General features: G+C 38.8%; 1 protein-coding gene and 1 pseudogene across 3 annotated transcripts in view; both read right to left on the reverse strand.

Annotated features, from left to right (window-relative positions):
* Positions 1–23,547, reverse strand: part of CCSER1 (coiled-coil serine rich protein 1) — a 1,185,560-nt gene that overhangs the window by 387,995 nt on the left and 774,018 nt on the right. The gene's annotated exons all lie outside the window — the stretch shown is intronic.
* On the reverse strand, positions 2,117–3,528 carry LOC132227108 (adenylyl cyclase-associated protein 1-like; annotated as a pseudogene).

The following is a 23,547-nucleotide window of genomic DNA, read 5'->3' on the forward strand; positions in this document are numbered from 1 at the left end:
CAACTTCCATTACAAAATCTGGTTCTCTTGCAAGTCCATGGACATGTGAGGCATTCTTCTACCATAGGCTTTGGATGAGGTGCTAACCCCAGCTGGACTCTCATCACCTAGATATCCGCATGACCAACTCCAACAGCTCCTCAAGTTTTTGCCTATTTATCTACTCAGTGAGGTCTACTTCTATCACCTCTTTAATGGCATAGTCTACTTCACCTCTAGGGACACTTAAAACCTTTTAGCATACTGTATAAATGTGCTATTATTGTGCATTATCTATCTTTCCATACTTGGACTTATGTGCCACAAAGACAGGGGTCTCTGCTGAATTATCCCAATTGTCCCAGTACTGCCTGGAGCATGGTAAATGTTAAATCAGTATTTAAATGTTTCTTTGATGAATGGAATATTTACTTTTCTTTTTTTTCTGGTATTAATTTTATTCTATTTTCTGTATACCTTTAAGTATATAAAGGTTTATTTCCACAGGCTTCAGAAAGTAGGTAGTAGTCAAAGGAGAATCTCTCTTCCCACCAAAAGAAAATTGCACATTTTGGTATGTGTTTGTCCTACAGGGGAAAACTGAAGTTTCCATTAGCAATGCTGTGCAAGATTGTTACATAAGACCTAACACCAGCCCGCAGTGGAGGTCTTAGGCCTTTGTTTAGGGGCCCAGACTGAAGCCAAAAGCTGTTGAGTGTAACAGGGCAAAGGAGACAGTGCGGATGGGTAACAGGCACCAAGCATGGAGACGGAATACCAGATTACTTGGGATGGTGTGGGGTTTTTTTTGTTTTGTTTTGTTTTTGTTTTTTCCTTTTTAAGTCATCTCGATGGGAAGGTGCTGGACAGGAATCCCAGGGAAAGAAAGCATCCAAGATTCCTTTAGCTGGCTTGGGTGCAGGGCACTGCTACAGCAGCTGGCACAGGAGAATCTACTATTCAGGTTCAGGCGGAGCCAGGATGAATGCAGAATTAAAGGAGGACTTAGAGGAAACAGTTTGGCTTGGAATGCTAGATGGCCAAGCGTCAGCCTTTGGTTCAGTGCAACCCTGGCCTCACTTGTCAACGGTGAAAAATTCGTCTGTTTAGAAGAACCAGCTGGAATCACACCAGCTTCTGCTACCTTCATGCACATTGCTTGGAAAAGATTAATTTGTGTGAACTTTCTGAGATGTTAATTCCCGGGGACTGCTTTATTCTTCCCAGAAGCCTGCTTGCTGGTGGAATAATCCCCACGGGCTGAAAGCTAGAACACACCAGTCCTGGTCGGCAGTTCCTTAGGAACGGGTTGGCGTGTGATTGAGCTTGGAGGAAAAGCTGCATTTTCCTGTAGATCAGCGGTTCTCAACCTGTGGGTCGCGGCCCCTTTGGGGGTCAAACGACCCTTTCACAGGAGTCTCCTAAGACCATCGGAAAACACATATATAATTACATATTGTCTTTCTGATTAATCACTATGTTTTAATTATGTTCAATTTGTAACAATGAAAATACATCCTGCATATCAGATATTTACATTATAATTCATAACAGTAGCAAAATTATAGTTATGAAGTAGCAACGAAAATAATTTTATGGTTGGGAGTCACCACAACATGAGGAACTGTATTTATTAAAGGGTCGCGGCATTAGGAAAGTTGAGAACCACTGCTGTAGATGATGAACTGACCTGCTATCCTACACCAGCCTCGTGCTGAGGTATGCTTCAGCGAAGGCAGGCAGCTGTGTTTCTCAAAGCAGAGAAGCAGTTTGAAGAGCAGAAAGGTAGAGGGAATCTAGAAAAGATCTGCCCTGATAAAGAGTCATCCTAAGGCAGTGGTTCTCAACCTTGGCTGCACATTAGAATCACCTGGGAATCTTTTTAAAATCCTGATTTCTGGGCCTCATCCTCCGGAAATTCTATTTCTTTGTTACTAATGTTATGGCCCCACCCCATAACAAAGAAACAGAATTTATGGCCCCACCCCATAACAAAGAAACAGAATTTCCGGAGGATGAGGCCCAGAAATCAGGATTTTAAAAAGTTTCCCAGGTGATTCTAATGTGCAGCCAAGGTTGAGAACCACTGTCCTAAGGTGTGCGGGAGAGGGCAACGAACCTGCACTTAACCCTTCCCTTACCCAGCAATTTCTGTCACTGCTGTGACCAGCCTCTTCCCATTCAGTAGGCTCTTGTGCTGCTCAGAGATGGAGGGCTCATTAAAGTCCCTGCCTCTGTAGGAATTTGGACATTCATCTCAAGATTTGGCACTATCTCACAAGCTAGGGAATTCTTGCCCAGGTAAACGTGACAGCCATCTGTCTTGTTGATGGAAATCCCTGGCACTTTTCCCATTACCTGAACTCTGTCATCTTTATTATTGATTATCTCCATGATGCCCACTGCATCATAGAACACCAGTTTCTTACAGTTGTCTAATATAATGGAGTTAATTTTGCTCTTAATTTGCAATGCCCTATTAACACACTTGTATATATAAGCCACCTGGTTCAGCTCTGTGCCAACAATTACCAGGCTGGAAATGTTCTCCTGATGTTCCACTCTCTGCTCTTGCCCTCCAATTCCAGGCAGAGCTGGCTCCTTCTTTGTGGCTGTGTTAGGGGATGGGCTGACTCCTGGATTAGGTAAGGGAACAGCTTGGGGCCACTTCATACTGGACCACTCTGAGCCCCCAGGGCAGGGTTCTTGTGAGTCTCCATGTCATCAGGTACATGTTTCAGGGCATGTGTGATGCTCTCTCTGATTAATCTGCTCAAACAGTGCTGAGCATGAAGTGGAGACATCTGACCTTGAACTGGTAGGGTGGGCTTTGGTGGGGGAGGCGGGCTTGGCAGGAAAGGGGGTGGGATTTGATCCAGCAGAGGGCCCAGATGGCAAGCCACTCGGTTCTTTTGTCACGGGCCCCATTTTGCTCCGGGCCAGAACCACCGTATGGAACTCTTTTATCGTAAGCCTGCAGCTCTAGCCACATACTCAAGTACGTTTTGACCAGTCCACATGCTCTTATTCATATCTTTGTACTCCTTGAGGACTTGGTTTGTACAAAACATGGCAGCATCATTCATTTCTTTCACTTAAGAACAGGCTTGGGAGCCATACCACCCAGCCCAGGATACTTTCGCTGGCAGCTTGACAGGTAATTGAACAGCTTGCTGCCTTGGTTCTTTTCTGGAAAAGTAATCACTTCTTGGATCTGCTCTGAGATGGGAGCCAACAAATCAGAAAGCTGATTACCTGTTGGCTGCTGACACTGAGAGGCTATAACCAAGAGAGCTCACTCCAACTTCAGCCCTGTATGCACCATCTCCGCCTGTTACTGCACGCCTCCTCCAATGTCTTTCCTGATCTTCAGGTAGTCTGTCACAGGACTAGCTGGCTATGAGTCAAATGCTTCCACGCAGGGAACAGATCCTGCTTTTGGAGCACTGTCTCCAGACCCACAGTGCATTCCAGAGGCACGGGATACACTGCCTCCAGGCAGCCCACAGCCCTCTCCAATCTTTCTACCAGATTTTGCATGTCAGCCATAATGCACCACTTGCTTGGGCCTGCGAAAAGCCACTTTCCTCCATGTATCTGAAGAGTTTTTCCCAATCTGTGTTGCATTAATTTATATTTGTAAACTGTACAAGTGGTTCTGGCTTTAGCAATTATCAGATAAATAAATTCATTTATTCGCATTAAACAAATCATCGAAAATCTAAAATTTCATTTGTAACTTTAAGAGTTTCAGCATTTTCTTATCACACTGTTTTTTGACAACTCCAAAGAAAGTGTGCCATGCTTTTCTATTAAATGCCTAAGCAGTAATCACTCACAAAGCCTTTTATAAGGCAAAGATTGTTGATTTCAGAATATCCCTTAGAATATATTCTCAACTGGACAGTGTCCTCTTTCTATTAAGATGACAGTAATTATTTTAGGATAAAAAGCAAAATAATGTATGCAAGTTTAGAAATAAAAACTGAGTTCAATTAAAATAAATAACATGGATTACAAGAATCTATCACAATACCTAATTATTCAGTTTTATCATAACTTTGACATTTTTAAAAGGTTTGGTTCCAAAAGACTGAATGATAAAGTTACATGTGATTATATACCTACAATGAATTCTAAGTGCTATTCAATGGGTTTCTGATACTGAGCCTGTTGATTCCTTCTTGTTAAGTAGGATCTCAATGAAAATCCAAGAGAAGCTAAGCAATGCTTCTATTTAACCTTTCCTTCCTCCCTGAATGGACCACACTCTGTTCATCCTCTTTCCTGTGTTGCACACACCTCTCCACTCATGGTTGTCTGCATTAAGATGTACTTTCATTTACCAGGTTTGCTATTATTTGTAGAAATCTCAACATCTCATTTCCTCAAAGTTCCCTTTAAGTAATGACTCTTTATGAATTATACTAGTGGCCCGGAACATGGATTCATGCACATTGAAAGAAATTAATTAGAAGAAATATTTTAATATCGCTATTCACCCTTCCTCTATAATACAAGTGTCAACCAAATTCATGATCGACAATGAGAGATCAAAACACATGTGTGCGATTGGCACCAGTGGGAGCTTTATATGTATGGCGCATGCGAAAGTCAACTTAGCCTTTTATAGATATAGAATAAACTTGCTTAATTAGACCTGCTTTCTGATTTAGCTAAACTTTTTCCAGCCCAGTGAAGCACCCCAACTTCTCTTACAGGTAATTGTCAGTAACACAGTAGTAAATATCAACACTAAGCAGATTATTATTGTAGATCATGTAGGCAGAACAAAGGGTAAAATATTTAACTGTAGCAGTGTTTGACTATATCCTGTGCAGTGAGAAAACCTGAAGTCATTTTCAAGTTCCACCATTTCTTATTTCTTTTCAGTTGGGTCAAGTTTCTAAACTTTCTAAATCTCCATTTTCCGGCTAATGAAAAGAAAATAGGATTTTACCGAGTCTCCTATCCACCTACTCCAGGACTTCTGAGAGGGTCAAATGAGATGAGGTATGGGAGAATGCTTCACAACATTTGGTTAAAGTGTGAAATGTTTGCACCTGACTACAAAGCAAGTCATGTTCCTGGGCTAAAGAAACTGCAAGGAGGCTAGTTTTTGCTAGGGAGAGGAAGCCGGACGTTGTTAGGTGATGTCATTATCCAGAGCCCACAGCCACCTTTCCGGGCTGGGTTGTGGGCCACATTTTGCACCATGGGGTCTCAGCAGCGTTGGCTGTGATTTGGTGGGCTGTTACTCTGGGGTGGTAGTGGGTCCTGTGTACCACTTGGGGGAAGCCGAGTGTTGCTTTGTGGGCGCCAGGTCTGTGGTGCCATTTCTCTGTAAATTGCCAGTGCACATGCTCCTGTGTTGAGCATCTTCGCCCTGGTGGTCAGTGTGCATCATAGCGACTGGTCAGATGAACACTTAGCACATTAGCCTTTTATATATATAGATTGCTAAAGGGGCTTAGCACAATGCTTACAGCTCATTACTTATTACCAAGAGTGGGTGTCTCACTCTACTTATTAGGTGCATTTCTTAATACTGCCTTTATTTTTATTATTTTTTTATTTTTTTGTTGTGTCTGCAGGTTCTTTGGCCAAGAGTCCCTGTAAACTATCTCTGTGTTCTTTGCTTCACTGGAGTGATCAGAAGAATTTATGTGCTTCTTGCTTCTGTAAATTGATGTTTACTTTTTGGAAAGAAAAGTAAAAAGGTACCACCACTGTATAAAAGCACGGATTCTATTTTATCCAATGTTCACCACAATTAAACGTCATTGAGTGTTGCTACATCTCAAGGGCTTTCACTATTTGTACATTTCACAGTGACTATGTGGGTGAGATGTCCATGAACATCATCCTGTGCCAGACTCTCTTTAAGGCTCTGGTGCTAACACATTTGATCACACATATTTGTACACAAGGAGATTTGGGTAACTTCTGGTAGTTTAGCTAGTGAAGTTTAAGGAAATCTTAATACATTAGATTTGGGTGATTAGAAGAACCATCATTCTTATAATGAGAACCATTATTCCATATAGTTAAATAAAACTGCCCAAAGATACAGAATTAAATACTTCGAATAAAGGTTTTCCATGTTAAGAGGTGCCTCAAGCACATAACTGGTAATATTTTCTAAGACGGCTTATTATCTCCCCCAAAGTTTTTATTGAGTCTGTATTGCTAATAATGCCTCTCAGATGTCACTGAGAGTTGCTACTTATAATAATTAACAAAAGTGCTCAAATGCTTATGGAGCTTCTCCCTATTAATCTAAACTTTATTCAAACTAGTCAGACTCATGGAGATCTTCAATCACTTGAGCCTACCACTTTCTTATGCAGTTTTCCTCTAATTTCCTTTTTTAAAATTTATTTTCTTATTTAAAGTATTGTTTCACCTTAGAGTCCAAGGCTCATGATAGTCATCAGGATGATACACAAACCTATCCACTTTCTTCCTCTGTTGTACTTCCCCAGCAAATCCTAGACTCTGCATATCAACTGCATGAGGCATAGCTGTACCTAGTAATTTACAGTGCATTGCTGGAGAAAAATGAAGAGTTGTGCTTAAATGTATAATTATGAAAGGACTTTTAGAGATAGGACAGGAAGTTTTAGGGAAAAGGGAGGTCCACAGGAGAGGAATGCATGTGTGATGTAAAGGAGATAGCTCCAAGGCACCAGGATGCTTATCTTACTAACACGGAGGATAAAGAGATGTTATAAGAGGAAGGCATATATTCACAGAGGATAGAGAAATGTTGCAAGATGAGGGAGAGAAAAAAAAGGGGGACACCAGGTGGGCTTTGAAACTGATACTCTGCAGAAGAATGACCAATTAGGAAAGCATGGGGGTCATAAATTAAGGAAGGGTCCAATAAGAAATAGTCATGAAGAAACAAAGAGCTATAGCCTTTATAAACCTGGAGACAAAGAGACTCAGAACAAAAATTAGATTTTTCCCATTTTAGAGAGAACAAGCTTTTCCCATTTGGGAATCCCAGGGGGTTCCCCTTTAGGGAGCATTTCCCAGGGGGAGTTTGTATACGCTTCCAATAAACTACACATTTTTATTTAAAATATTTTAGTCTTCTGACCAGGTGTCTGGCACTGGGACATTCCTGACCCTCTGGACCTAAGCAGCCATTTTTCTCCTGAAGAGCCAGCCCCTTCCAGCAGTCTCCAGGCAAACAATACAGCTACACCCAGACTACACCCTGAGCAGTACAAAGAACACAAAAAATCTGAATAGCCCCAAAGAGTCCTCAATTGGGTTGAAGAGAGGCCGTTCAGTCCCAGAAAGTGATATAGCACCCTACCTACCTATAGCTCTGTCAGAAACAGCCACTTGAGAGATAAAGATTGACAGCAGGCAGGCAGGCTAAGTGGGCAGATTGGTCCCACCTGTTTACAGTCAAGGCTGTGAAGACAGACACAAATAGAGGAGTGGTGGATCGCTTGGAACTTCAACACAGTGCTGATTACCTAACAGGAAACTAAGAAGTGGCAGAAAGGACAGAAGAGTGAGGTCTTAAACCCATGGGGCATTAAAACTCAGCTGAAACAAATGACACTTCACTTATTTTATTTTATTTTTATCTTTTATTTAAAAAAAAACATTTTTCTTTATTTTGTTTGTTTTTTCATTTTTATTTCATTTCTTCACATTTTTTTCATTTTATTTTTTATTGCCATTTTATCTTATTTATTTATTTATTTATTATATTTTTTTCTTTATTTTCTTCTTATCCACTCATTCCCTTTCTATCTCCTCTATACTGAACCAAGGTCCTCCCCCTATTCATTCAATTCCTTAACCTTACTAACGGTATATAAGCTCTGCTTCTACAGATTCTGTCTCCCCCTTTTTTTTTCTGGGTGTTTGTTGTTTGCATTTTTTGGTTTATCTGTTTTTTCTGTGGTGTTTTTTTCTCCGCATATACATTTTTCTTCTCTTCCCTTTTCTTCTTGTTCTTTCCTCTATTACCTTTTTTTTTCTTTTCTTGATATCACTTTTTGCCTTCTTTTCTCTCTCCTAATTTTCTTTCCTCTGGTGGACACTTATATTGGGGTTTTTGGTATTGTGAGTTCATTTGTGTTTTGTTTCCTTTGTGTCATGTCTTGTCAAATTGTATTTTGTGCTGTTCAGTCAACGTGGTAGAGAGTGAGCCACATAACCAGACACCCTGAGAAGAGACTCCATCCACAGACGGGACAATAACATTCAAGACCCAACTACACCAAGAGAATGTGAATATACCAAGTAGGGGCATCCCTAGATTACCCATCCCTGAAGACCAGAGAGACTGCACCACTGGGGCCCACAAAACATCTACTATGTAAGACAAACTAAAAAAATCTGGATGGCATAGTAGTTTGATCTAATACATAGAAACAATCTCAAAGGAACAGAAAAACAGGGGAAACAAAGAAATAAACCCCATACAAAAGAAAAGGAGAAATCACCAGAAAAGCAAATAAATGAAATGGAGGCAAGCAATTTGTCAGAGAAAGAATTCAGAAGAATGGATATAAGAACACTGAAAAAGATGGAAGACAAATTCAACATGGGTAAGAATCAAGAGGAAATGAAGCATGACAGCTGCAATAAAGAACACAATGGAAAGTTTCAACAGCAGACTAGAAACAGCTGAGGACCATGTCAGCGAGTTAGAAGACAAGGTAGAAAAACACCTACACACAACAGCAACTGGAAAGAAAACTTAAAAAGCAGGAGGACAGCCTAAGGGAGCTTTGGGACAACACAAAACAAAACAACATCTGCATAATAAGGGTGCCAGAAGGAGCGGAATCAAAGCAAAGATTAGAAAACCTGTTTGAAGAAATAATAACAGAAAAATTCCCTGATCTTGGGAAGAAAAAAGCCACATAAATACAAAAAGCTCACAGAGTCCCAAATAAGATGAACCCAAAAACACCAACACCAAGACACATCATAATTAAATTAACAAACACCACCAACAAAATAAGAATCTTAAAGGCTACCAGAGAGAGATAGGAAGTTACCTACAAGGGATCTCCCATTAGACCATCAACTGATTTCTCAACAGAAACACATCAGGCCAGAAGGGAATGAAATGAAATATACAAAGCGATGCAACGCAAGTGACTGAATCCAAAAATATTATACCCAGCAAGGCTATCATTCAAAATTGAAGATGAAATCAGGAGTTTCACAGACAAAAAAAAAGGGCTGATGTCGTTTATTACCACCAAGCCAGCAATGCAAGAAATGCTAAAGGGACTGCTGTAAAAAGAATAAATGGAAACAAAAAAAAGGAACACAGGCATAAAGAATAAAACTGGTGACAAACAAGTACCTATCAATAATGACCTTAAACATAAATGGATTAAATGCTCCAATCAAAAGACATAGGATAGCTGAATGGATAAGAAAACATGACCCTATATTTGCTGTTTACAAGAGACCCACCTCAGAAAAAGGACTCACACAGGCTTATAGTGAAGGGATGGAAAAAGAAAATTCAGGCAGAAAGGATATATGCACCCCTATGTTCATAGCAGCACAATTTACAATAGCTAAGATTTGGAAACAGCCTAAGTGCCCATCAGCAGATGAGTGAATTAAAAAATTGTGGTACATCAACACAATGGAATACTATGCTGCGGTAAAAAAGAAGGAATTCTTATCATTTGCAACAGCATGGATGGACCCAGAGAGCATTATGCTAAGTGAAATAAGCCAGTCGGAGAAAGATAAATATCACATGATCTCACTCATATGTGGGATATAATGAACAACATCAACTGATGAACAAAAATAGAGCCAGAGTCATAGAAGCATCAAACAGACTGTCCAACCTAAGAGGGAAGGCAGGGGAGGAGTGGGGAGGATTAGAGATCAATCAAAGGACTTGTATGCATGCATATGAGCATAGAAGTAGAGGTTGAATGCATGTGCTGGGGGGTGGGAGCGGCTGGAGAGTGGTAAATGGGGGACAAGTGAGACTTATGTGATACTTTAAACAATAAAGAATTTAAATTAAAAAATTAAAAAATATAAAATATTTTAATCCTCGAATTTATTCTTCAAACTTCGTAGCACATGAATCCACAAGGGAAAGTCGGCTCGACAAATCCCACGTCACAATTACAATATTTGAAAAATGCTCTCATGCCCTCAAAGTCTTAATTCTTCCTACTTTAAAAAAGTTTATACAGCTGCTTGTTTCTTGTAATTATCTTCCCACCATCTTTATAAGATCAATCAAATGATTATATCCTTGCCATTCAAATCTCAGTTTAAATTTATTGTCAGAAGACTTCCCTGAACACTGAATCTAAAATAGACATCAGGTTGCTTACTGTTATTTCACCCAATTCTAATGTTCTGCTTAAGACTTACCAATTAAAACTATTTTTATCATTTATTTATTATTTTGTGTACTGACTATTTCATCTCACTAGAATGTGAAGTCCATGACAACAAGTGGCATTTGTTTTGTAAAATTGTATTTCTCCAGTACTTAGAACAGGGTGTGGTACTTAGTAGGTGCCAAACAAATATTTGTTGAGTACATAGAATGAATAAGCCTCTATAACTATTCTACTGCTTTTTATAAACATTTTTTAAAAATATATTTCATTGATTTTTTTACAGAGAGGAAGGTAGAGGGATAGAGAGTTAGAAACATTGATGAGAGAGAAACATCAATCAGCTACCTTCTGCACACCCCCTACTGGGGATATGCTCGCAACTAAGGTACATGCTCCTGACTGGAATTGAACCTGGGACTCTTCAGTCTGCAGGCCGAAGCTCTATCTATTGAGCCAAACCAGTTAAAGCTATAAACATGGTTTTAACATGGTATTTGCAATTCAAATTCATTCCAAAGAAAAATTAATTGAACTAATTGATCCCCTTCTCTCACTGACTTTAGGCAAATAACCTAAACCTCTGAGATCACATTTTTTTTTTCAAGGAAAATTAGAAAATTAAACTGGATAGTGTTTTAGTTCTAAGTTACTGAAATTTTTCTTTTCTTTGAGAAAACTATATTTTATACTTTTCAATTTTAATATTTGAGCTTTGTTTTCTAATCAATTTCAACTCAGGAGTTGTGGCCTTTCCCTAGATTAAATCTGTGTCTCAGTGCTTTTCTTTAAAAATTTCCCTCAACTATTTTAAGAGCTTTCCAAAAATATTAAACAAGTACATTTAATAACTTTTACCTTGTAAACTGGCATAACTTTCAGCATATCTATGCAAAGTGTTCACTTTTAAATATGGTACTGATAATGTACAACTAAATATTGTCTGAACAACTCTATTGGAGGCTCCAACTTAAACAAATAAACCAGATTATGTCAAAATCCACTGCTGGAGATCTTACTTTATTAAATATGTTTATTTCTGTCATTATTAATTTCTAGTAACAGCAAAACGAAACAGAAAAATAAATGCATAGTCTCAGACTGCAAGCCAGAAATCACACCATAGCTTAAATTTTCATCTCAGAGATCAGTGTTCCATAATGTAGTTTAATGTCCTCTAAAACTCAAAGACCTACCTGGAAATAGAATGACAATTTCCATTTCTCCTTAGTGTCTACTCTAATTTAACTGAATTTTCATCATGAATATTTGGAAATTGGATCTCTCAGAAATGTATGGACATTAAGAAGAGAAGGTTACAACTATTTGGGCTATATTTTTATGCTCCCAATCTGATAATAACATAACAGCTTTGAAAAGTCAGGTGACACAGATTTCCATTCAAACTAGTCAGTGATTTGTGATAGTGAAAAGAAATGAATTAATAAGTTACATGGCTACGTTTGGCAAGGATTAGCCAGGCAGGATGTACCGTTTGGGAAAATATATTTTGAAATTAAATACGGTGTGTTACTTAACTCTAATGATATTGGCCCCTACTTTATTCAACTTGAATGTGTAGCCATGGAAACGGTAGGCACTGTTCCTCATGAAATAAGCAATCTGACCACAGCTTGAAGGTCTAGGGCTATTTGCATGGCAGAGAACCTGTCAGACATAGTATTCTTTAGTCTCAAAGATTTAAAACCACGTTGTAGCTTTGCTAACCAGGGGTTTTCAAATCTGTGAGAAACTTTGAAATTCCCTAGGAACTCCCTTTTTACCCCTCCTGCCTCACCACCACAGAGGGTACAGTTTACAGTAAAGAGGAAGGAGAGGTGGAGTCTTAATGCAGCAGTGTCCGTTAGCACATGCTATTCTTCTGTTGATAGTCATTTCACCAACCCTCCAACCCCTCCCTTTTGTTTTCTGGCTTATTCAGTCATTCAACAAATTTTGAGTGTCTACTACTATGTGCTGGGACAAGACAAACAAGGTATAGTTCTTATGGTGCATATAATTTTTTAAAATATGTAATGTTAAATAAAGATTTATAGAATATGGCATTAAAACAGCTTAATAAATCATTTTGCCCATCGTTATTTTATTTGTGAGGAAATTGAGGTCAAAAGATAGGAAATATTACTTTTCAAGATTACAGTTAGTGAAGATCCATAGTATACAGGGGTAAACAAATGTAGTTCACAGCTGTGAGCTTATACTTGCGTTACTTATTAATTATTATAGTACTGATTTGTATTATTTCCTTACAAATGACTGTAAACCCACTTTTGCAGACCCTGTATATGATGCCAGTATTTGTTCTACTTCTTCACATATTCATAAGGATAATTATCTATTCACTTCTGCTTTTTTAAATGTCTCTTTCCTCTTATTCTTTCACTGTGTTCTGGTTATTCTTTTTCTGCAACGTGGATGACCTGGTTGAGAGAGTTACGCTTTTCAGTTCGCCCTTTTCTGACTCACCTTCAGCTTCAGTTCTTTAATTGTTGTCTGACACCATAGGAACAATCTTGGCTGCAAAGGAGGCCAGGTGAATCCCCAGGGTTTCCTGCTCTGTGCTTCATTTCTCTTCTGTTGCTAACTGTGAGACCATTTGGCAACAGTAGACTTAGAGCCTTAAGATAATTAGTTCTTCCTCAGAATGGCATGGTTTTTAAGGAGAAAAGTATGCAACATTTGTTCCAAAAACCAAATCTATCCTTTGAACAACATGACCCATTTTAGGGGCTCTCTGATATTTTTGAAAATAGCTAATATGAATAATATTCTCAATAAAGTTGTCTCCTTATGTTTTACTTCTGAATCATTTTTAATACTGTCCCAAACACATCTTGCCCTAATTGAAGAGAAACTAAAAAAACTCGATGGAAAAACATAACTTATTACCACTTAATTATAAAATAAAAACGTAAAGTGAATGAAGAATGATTAACACTTTAATTATAGACTTTATATAGAGTAATTTTATTTTTATAGACATGAGTACAGTTTGCACCTAGCACTTAGAATAAATTACTACATATTGAAACTATAGATATTTTGCTAACATTTTAAAGCGATACTAATGTAGAAAGCTATATTCAAATATTAATTCCAAGACAATGAGTAAAAAATTCATTATGATTGGGTGAAAGATAATTTATAATTTCTATACATATTTGTGAATCAGATAATTATCTACATCCACTAGGTAAAACTATTTGTTAATATATGTAATATAATTCCTCAAGGAAATTTGTTTAAACATACCAGAACAATCAGACCAGGTCTTACTAAATCTTCTATATTCTTCTGTTTGTAAAGATAGTGAGACAAAAATCAAATCCATAGGGATTATTAAAAAACAAAAAAACAAAAACAAGATGTAATACTATGACTTATAAGTATATATTTTGTCTTCAGAGAGCACAGAGCAGCCACCAGTAAAATCCTTCTAATTTCCTAAGTGATAAATATTAACATGATTTTTTCAATTTTGTGAGAAATAATGTGCTACTTAATAGCCAATGGGATACTGCTCCTTTCTTTGTTGACATAAAATGAGTAAAATAATTCCTTTGGAATGGAATTCAAAATCCTTGCAAACTTGGTCCAGTTCACAGTCCTGATCTCATAATTAACTAGAGGCCCGGTGCATGAAATTCGTGCAGGGAGGGTGGGGGTTTCCCCTCAGCCCAGCCTGAAACTTCCCCAATCTGGGACCCCTCAGGGGATGTCCGACTGCCGGTGTAGACCTGATCCTGGCAGTCGGACATCCCTCTCACAATCCTGGACCACTGGCTCCTAACCACTCACCTGCCTGCCTGCCTGATCACCCCTAATTGTCCCCACTTCCAGCCTGATCATCCCTAACCACCTCTGCCTGCTGGCCTGATCGCCCCTCACTGCCTCCCATGCTGGCCTAACAGGCCTGGTCGCCCCTAACTGCCCTCTCCTGCCAGCCATATTGTGGCTGTGGGTGCTGCTATCTTTGAGTCAGGGCAGTCAATTAGCATATTCCCTCCTTATTGGCTGTGGGTGCCTTCATCTTTGCAACTGCATAAGGGTCAATTAGCATATTCCCTCTTTATTAGATAGGATTAATTAGATAGGAAAAATATATATTCCTGTGTCACATTGTAGTACATCTAAGTATACAATGTTGTGCACTCACAGCTCTGTATCTGTTCCCTATAAATGAGAATGTCATTGTACTATCTTTGCCATAGAAATATTTAAGGACAATAGAACTAAGTGTCATTATCTCCTGGCATTTTAAAAATTCTTTTTAAAGGGAATGAATATTCCCTTTTCTTACTCTTTCTTAGTCCTTTAAACACTTATTAAAGCATTTACCATGTCCTACTCTCTATGTGAAATATCTATGTGCATCCCTCTCAACAACTATGGCCTTGGGTTTACCAAAGCACTATACTTTTTATTTTTTAACACTGCGGTAGAGAACAGGCAAACAAGCTTTAATAAACTCTATAGGAGAGAGTTTACATGTAGGTCTTTACATATTGCTCTTTAGATGGACCTGTGCAGGAGCGGACCATGGTTTGTGCCTGAAAACTTGGCTTTTGTTTTCTGCACTGATAAGGCTGCTTTCATGCCTGGGGCACTGAATTCACTACACCATCCTGATTTATGGTGAACATCTGTTTTCCTTCTGGGAATCAGGAACTTCTATGATTGTGGCTGATCATACAGGCAGAGAGGTGCCTGTATGACCAGTTCCAACAGAGACCTTGGACTGAGAGTCTAGCAGGATTTTCTGGGCAGAAACACTGCATACATGTTCCTGTATTTAGCTGCTGGAGGCAGGGGCACGTTCTGTGTGGCATCCCCTGAGAAGGAGGACTTTCCATCCTGAGCCTGGATTCCTCCACACTCTGCCACTGTGTTTTTTCCCTTGCTGGTCCTGTTGGGCATCCTTTCACCATAATAAATCATAGCCGTGAGGACAACTGCCTCTGAGTTCAGTGAGTCCTTCCAGCAAATTACCAAACATTCCTGGGAGTCATGACAAAGGGAAGAACTAATTAGATACTGGCTTGTTACTTCTCTTAGCATCCTTCTTCCAGTCACTAGGATATTCTCGTTTACGAAAAATGAATAACCCAGTGTTATACAAAAAAAAAAATTGATTGTCCCCTATACCTCCCAATACTTCATTCTTCTATCAGCAATTCCTACTTGTTCACAACACTGGCATCATTTAAGCATGGCTTTGTCTAGTTAAAAGATGAGAGAGTGAAAGAAAACATAATTAAAATGTGTCTTTCTAAAGATGAATCTGTATTGTCAAAGATATTGGGGAGATAATACAGAAGAAGGAAAACATTACTAGGTTTCATAATCCAGTTACCATCCTGCTATTTCCCATGCATGAGACCTTAGGGAAATTTAACCTCATTGGAAATCAATTCTGAATATGTAACATGGGGTAATAAGACTTCTCTGCCACTCTTATAGGGATGCTGAGAAGATGAAATAAGCTAAAGTGTGTTAAATACAGCTAAACATTATTACATTTAATTAGGATGTATTCTCTCCATAATTCATTATTTTAGGCTTAAAACTGAAAAAAAGAATCAGAAAGAAGTGGTTCCATTCCATTCTGACTTCCATATACAGAGCTAGAACCACACAGGCCTGTGCCTTCATTTTGAGGAAAGCAAGAAAGACTTAAGAGATTCAAAAAAGAGTCAAGATTAAATAGCAGCTGCTCAAAGGTAAAAAAAAAAAATCCGAATAATTATTTTTCTTAAATGCACCAGCAAGCCTCCAGAACTCATCTATTTAAACAACAAAAAAGTTTGATAATAACATGCAAGTATCTCTTTAATACACTTTCAAATATTCATTGTGAACCAGGCACTAAACTGTCAATTGCATCACATCCCTTATCTCATGTAATCCTATATCATGCCTCAGAGATTAGGTATTATTATTATCACAAATTTGCAGACGAAGCATTCCAACCTATGAGCTATTATGACATGTCCATATGGATGGTGAGAACCCAGCAGAGTAGGTGTAGCATACCCACTACGTGTAGGTGTATTGTGTTGTAGGATAATTCCTCTTGAATAACACCATAGCGTTTTCCTATTCCTCTGCTTTGGCTAGAAACACAAAACTTTATGAGTTTCTGTTTCATTTGAATGTAACTATTCATGACATAGCTAGATGTCATTTTTTCATTTAAAAATAACATATTTTTCATAATATAAATGTTAGCATTATTTGATATCTCCTTATAGTCTAATAGAGTATTGAACTGGGCCTAATGAAATCATTGTTTATTTCTGGGAATTTGCCTTGCAAGTCTGCCTGACCAATTTACATAAATCAGGGTGTATCCAAAAACAAAGTCCAACATGAGAGGTATGTAATATTGTGGTAAATCCTACCAGAGATTATATTTGTGGATTTTCTTTTCCTCTTCTTTAGTGAGAGAGATAACAAAAGAATCATCTCAAAGTTACTGAAGATAAAATGTCTTGATGAGTCCAGTTTGCACTTGTATAAAAACTTGGGAAATAGCTAAACGTGGGTTATTTATGTTTTGAGGGCTAAAATGGTAATAATAACCTGCTTGGCTTTTAGATATGGGTTAGCTCAACAAAAGGAGAAAAGTGCCTTGATGACGCACATTTATGTGTGATCCAAATCAGTACTCCAGGGACCTCCTGGTGCCAGAGAGATGGCTGTGTAGGTACTGATATAGTTCAGCACAAAGAGTTGCAATATTAGAGGACAAAGTCTGAGAACCCTTTGTCTGAAATGAGCCCTGAAGTTGCGTATCCCCTAGAGGGATGAAATAAGCCACTACAATGAGCCAAATCAGTAAGGCAACATCACAGATCCCCAGGGCTATACGTATCTGGGCGCCAACTATTGACACCGCACAACAGCAGGAATCAATGGAGGAAGTCTAGTGATCCTTCTGCCTGGGTTAAGAAATAAAATTTGATCCCTTTGGGGATGTAAATTCTGGGGTAGCCTGAACAAAATATTACTAGACTTAATAAATGAATTTGGCAATGTAGCAGGACACAAAATTAATACCAGGAAATCTATGGCATTTTTATACACCAATAGTGAACTTACAGAAAGAGCGATTTTTTAAAAATCCCATTTACCATCCCACACAAAAAAATTAAGATACCTAGGAATAAACTTAACTAAGGAGGTAAAAGAACTGTACTCAGAAAACTACAGGACACTGGAAAAAGAGATAGAGGAAGACATAAATAGATGGAAGAACATACCATGCTCATGGATTGGTAGAATCAACATAATTAAAATGTCCATACTACCCAAAGCAATCTATAAATCCAACACACTCCCCATTAAAATACCAATGGCATATTTCACAGACCTAGAACAAACGTTCCAAAAATTCATCTGGAATAAAAAAAGACCCCGAACAGCTGCAGCAATCCTGAGAAAGAAGATCAAAGTAGGTGGGATCTCAATACCAGATATCAAGCTGTATTAAAAAGCCTCTGTTCTCAAAACTGCCTGGTACTGGCATAAGAACAGACATATAGACCAATGGAATAGAATAGAGAGCCCAGAAATCGACCCAAACCACTATGCTCAATTAATATTTGACAAGGAGGCAAGAACATACAATGAAGTCAAGACAGTCTCTTCAATAAATGGTGTTGGGAAAATTGGGCAGATACATGCAAAAAAAAATGAAACTAGACCACCAACTTACACCATACACAAAAATAAACTAAAAATGGATAAAGGACTTAAACATAAGACAGGAAACCATAAAAATGTTAGAGGAATCCACAGGCAGCAAAATCTCAGACATATGTCAAAATAATATCTTTACCAATACAGCTCCTAGGGCAATGGAAACTAAAGAGAAAATAAACAGATGGGACTACATCAAAATAAAAAGCTTTTGTACAGCAAAAGAAACCATCAACAAAACAACAAGAAAGCCCACTGCATGGGAGAACATATTTGCCAATGTTATCACCGATAAGGTTTAATCTCCAACATTTACAGGGAACTTATACAACTTAACAAAAGGAAGATAAACAACCCAATCAAAAAATGGGCAATGGACTTAAATAGATACTTTTCGAAAGAGGACATAATGAAGGCCAAGAGACATATATGAAAACATGCTCAAAGTCAGTAATCATCCGAGAGATGCAAATCAAAATGACAATGAGGTACCATCTCACACCTGTCAGAATGGCTATCATCAACAAATCAACAAATACAAGTGCTGGCAAGGATGTGGAGAAAAAGGAACCCTCGTGCACTGCTGGTGGGAATGCAGACTGGTGTAGCCACTGTGGAGAGCAGTATGCAGTTTCCTCAAAAAACTAAAAATGGAACTTCCATTTGACCCAGTGATCCCACTTCTAAGAATATATTCTAAGAAACTAGAAACACCAATCAGAAAGGAAAGATGCACCCCTATGTTCATAGCAACACAATTTACAATAGCTAAGACTTGGAAACAGCCAACGTGCCCATCAACTGATGAGTGGATTAAAAAACTGTGGTACATCGACACAATGGAATACTACGCTGCGGTAAAAAAGAAGGAATTCTTACCATTTGCAACAGCATGGATGAACCTGGAGAGCATTATGCTAAGCGAAATAAGCCAGTCAGAGAAAGATAAATATCACATGATCTCACTCATTTGTGGAATATAATGAACAACATAAACTGATGAACAAAAACAGATCTAGAGACAGAAAAGCATCGATCAGACCGTCAAACCTCAGAGGGAAGGTAGGGGAGGGGAGAGGTAAGGGGAGAGATCAACTAAAGGACTTGTATGCATGCATATAAGCTTAACCAATGGACACAGACACCAGGGGAGTGAGGGCATGAGTGTGTGTGTGTGGGGGGGGCAGTAGGGGGATAAGGACACATATGTAATACTTTAATCAATAAAGAAAAAATAGAAATAAATATAAATAGAAGGCAAAATTTAACCCAGAGTTATTGATCTTCTGATAACTGCAGTTAATTTAAGAAAGAGATGTGCAATCATTTTTGCAACCTAGTTTTGCTAGTAAGTATGGTGTTTTGAGATTTGTTATATTGTCAGTCAAAGACTAGAAAGAGAGAAAGTATATAAATGTACTAAGATCCTATACAACAAGAATGATAGCTTAAATATTTCCTGTAGTGTATTTTGGCCCAAGGAAGAGTTGATGGCCCCCAGTCTCCACTCAACCTAAATAAAATACTAAATGCCACACAAAAGTAATCACAAAAACTTCCCTCATCTTGTATAAACTTAATAACAACTATTTATCAAATATATACTATATTCAAGGGAGTTGGCTATGTTGTGCTGCAATTAAGAGACACAAACACTATGCTAAGGAACTTAAATTCTACCACAGATGAGAGAAATTAAACAGTTAATTGCACACACAAATATGTTTGCTTACTCTTCTAATTATAATCATTGCTATGAGGGAGAAATAATAAAAACATTACCAATGAATGACATACCTCTGTCAACATAAATTAGATCATAAGGGAGGATAAAACCAAATTTGGGCCATAGGGTGAAATACAGCTTGCTATACCTTCCGGGAAATTTGATTTTAATTTTAACTTAGCTTCAGAAAGAGATCATCTCTCTCCTTGCTGGACTTTTACTCGGAGAAACATGAGACCAGTATTTCCTCTAGCTATTTCTTTCCCAGCCTAATTAGGACACACAAAAATCATGGATAAAAGGGAAAAAAAAAAAAGTGAATCCTTAGCTGTATCCAGGGGATTGAGTCAGCCTTGAAACTTGCCTCTGTCCTACAATACATTTCTTTACTATTTATGTTACTTTGAATTGGGTTTTTGTTATCTGCAGTTGAAAGTATCTGCACTGGTATAGCCTCGCACAAGTCATTTAACCTCATGATTTTTTTTCATTTACAAGATGAGCCCCAAGGATATGAAGCTTATTATAAATATCTAACGAGATGATGTTTGTCACTGTTTATTTGCAATCTATAAACTCAAATACATTTTAAAGTCATTATTATGAGCAAAAAATATAGTAATCAGATTTATGTTCATTCTCACTAAGAATCATTCCTATACAAACTAAAATAGTAAAAATAATCCTGGATACTGTTCTTCATATAGAAGTTTCCAGAAAAGAACTGATTTTTATTTCTTTATGACAACTAACAACAATATAACTGAACATTTTATGGAAATTTAGTATTTAAAGTAATTTCCACACTTAACTTACAAAAAAAAGAGGAAGTCCCTAAAGGGAGAATATGTGAAAATTATGAAATATGCTCCCTAAATAAAGGTGAACAATTTCCCATTATAATGCACGAGCTGTGAGCAGATAAAAGTATTTAGGCCATCATCAACCCCATTTAAACTACTGAACTGGGAAACACATGGCATACTGGGAGAACACAGGGTCTAGCATTGAGGTTGGGTACAGAAAAGCAGACGTGAGAGTAGAGAGCAACTAGCCAGCCTGAAGAGCCGCAAGCATAGATGTGAAATGAGAGGCAGGAATAACTGAAGCAGAACAATAGGTTGTGGAAAAAGCTCGAGAGGTTAAGAACTTTTTCAATGACATTTTCAAAGAACTTGCTTCAGAGATTTTTCCAGTGGTTCTAATGTCAAGTTTACATTTTATCTTCATAGCTTTGAAAATGAATACTTCTACTTTTAATGTACATTCTATTTATATTGCTCATTAAATTATCCCAATTTGGCCATGGGTGAAAAATAGAATTAGATTTTTATAAATTAATAGCCAATTGCTTTTTTATTTATTAGGGTTTATTTATTAATTAACTAGGGGCCCGGTGCACGAAATTCGTGCACTGGGTGTGTGTGGGGAGGGGAGTGTCCCTCAGCCCATCCTGCCCCCTCTCACATAGTGGGAGCCATCAGGCGTTGACCCCATCACCCTCCAATCGCAGGATCGGCCCCTTGCCTAGGCCTGATGCCTCGGCCAGAGGCGTAGACCCCCATCACCCTCCGATCGCCTGATCGGCCCCTTGCCCAGGCCTGACGCCTCCGCCAGAGGCATAGACCCCCATCACCCTCCGATCGCCTGATCGGCCCCTTGCCCAGGCCTGACGCCTCCGCCAGAGGTGTCAGGCTTAGACAGGGGACCCCCATCTCCCCCTGATCACTGGCTCTGGCCCCCACCCAGGCCTGAGGCCTCTGGCCCAGGAATCATGCCTGGGCAGGGGACTCCCATCTCCCTCTGATCGCTTGCTCCACCCCCCGCCCAAGCCTGACGCCTCTGACCCAGGTTTCAGGCCTGGGCAAGGGGACCATCATATCCCCCCAACCCCCGGCTCTGCCCCCCGCCCAGGCCTGATGCCTCGGCCAGAGGAGTTGACCCTCATCACCCTCTGATCACCAATCACCGGATCGGCCCCTTGACCAGGTCTGAGGCCTCTGGCAGAGGTGTCAGGCCTGGGCAGGGGACCCCCAGCTTCCCGCGGTTGCAGGCTCTGCCCCTGTCCAGGCCTAACGCCTCTGGCCTAGGCGTCCGGCCCGGGCAGCGGGGACCCGCAGCTGCAGCGGCCCCGCGATTGTGGGCTCCGCTTTAGGCCCAGGCAAGGGACCCCTAGCTCCCGGGACTGCCAGCTTCGACCGTGCCCAGCTCCCATCACTGGCTCCACCCCTACTTCCTGCTATCACTGGCCAGGGCGGAAAAGGCACCTGATTCTCCGATCATGGCTGGGGGGCAGGGCAAAGGCGGCCCCAGGGCCACCTTTGCCCTGCCCCCCAGCTCTTAGCTCCCCCCTGGGTTTCCGATCACTGTCAGTGGCAGGGGGCTTCTTCCTGCTTTCCCTTTCACCTCCCTGCATTGTGCCTACATATGCAAATTAACCACCATCTTGTTGGCAGTTAACTGCCAATCTTAGTTGGCAGTTAACTGCCAATCATAGTTGGCAGTTAATTTGCATATAGCCCTGATTAGCCAATGAAAAGGGTATCATCGTACGCCAATTACCATTTTTCTCTTTTATTAGATAGGATAAGAGTATTATTATAATAAGGTTAACCTTATAAAGAATATTATTTATTAATTAAAATTCTGAATATTTACCAATAAATACTTTTTATCTTTCACTTATCAATAGTTGTTAATGCCTCAACCTCATTATAGGAAAGGATATTGTTTTCAACATCATAATTTGGGGGGAGGAGATTAAGATTATTGCTGTTCATATGGAAAATAATTCAATAATTAATACTACAAGAATAAGATCTGTGCTTCATGTACTCACAACTATAAATCTACTTTTGCCCCACCCTGTATGGCTGGCTGAATATTTTCCATTGCTATTATAATGGTTCATGAGGAAGTTTAAAGATATTAGGTAAAATGATAAAAAAAAAATATATAAGAACTACCAAAATGTTAGTAAATCTTCCTGAATCAAATACTAACCTAAGCCTGGGGAAAAAAGGAGTTTCTTAAAAGACCACAACTAAAAGACTGATTGAATGATTGTTCAGCAGTCTGAACTATGGGAAGAAAATTGATCCTAGAGAAAAAAGCAATTACGATTGTTGGCATTTCAGCACTGATAGTGGTCTGTGTGAACCTGTCGTTACTCAGAGGAATGAGGAGGTTTTTAGAGGTTTTGTAACACAGGCTTTTTTTTTTTTTTTCAAATCCTGATTATCCAAAAGTATATGAGCATGTTTTAATATAGGACTTATCAGATCTTATATAAATGTCTTAAAGAAAAAAAATAATTGCCAAATATAGATTCATGCTAGGTTGGATTAGTTTTTCTAAAAACTGAAAAGTAGCCTCCTAAAATGAAACAATGAACTATGGGCCTCTAGTAAAATTTTGAATTCTTATCTGTTTGCTTCATTATCACTTCTGAGTTATTTTTCTCTCTTGCTAATAAAATTCCAGTTATGTTGATTTCACTTTAATAACAAAGAACATGCATCTTATCAGTTCATATTTTGTACTCAAACCTTTCTATTCAAACTACTGAGTTATTATCAAATTATTGTCATAATAGAAAGACATTCAGTATTCACAGTTAGGATTGCTACTTTGGAAATATATACATATTGGTTAAATAAACAAACACAAATCAAATCATTTATTAAACACACAAGCTCTAACATAAATGTCTTGGTTCAAGAAAAAGAACTTTTTTCATTACATCCAAGCAAATTC

The sequence above is a fragment of the Myotis daubentonii genome, chromosome 1 (genome assembly GCF_963259705.1).
Source record: "Myotis daubentonii chromosome 1, mMyoDau2.1, whole genome shotgun sequence".
Lineage (NCBI taxonomy): Eukaryota > Metazoa > Chordata > Mammalia > Chiroptera > Vespertilionidae > Myotis > Myotis daubentonii.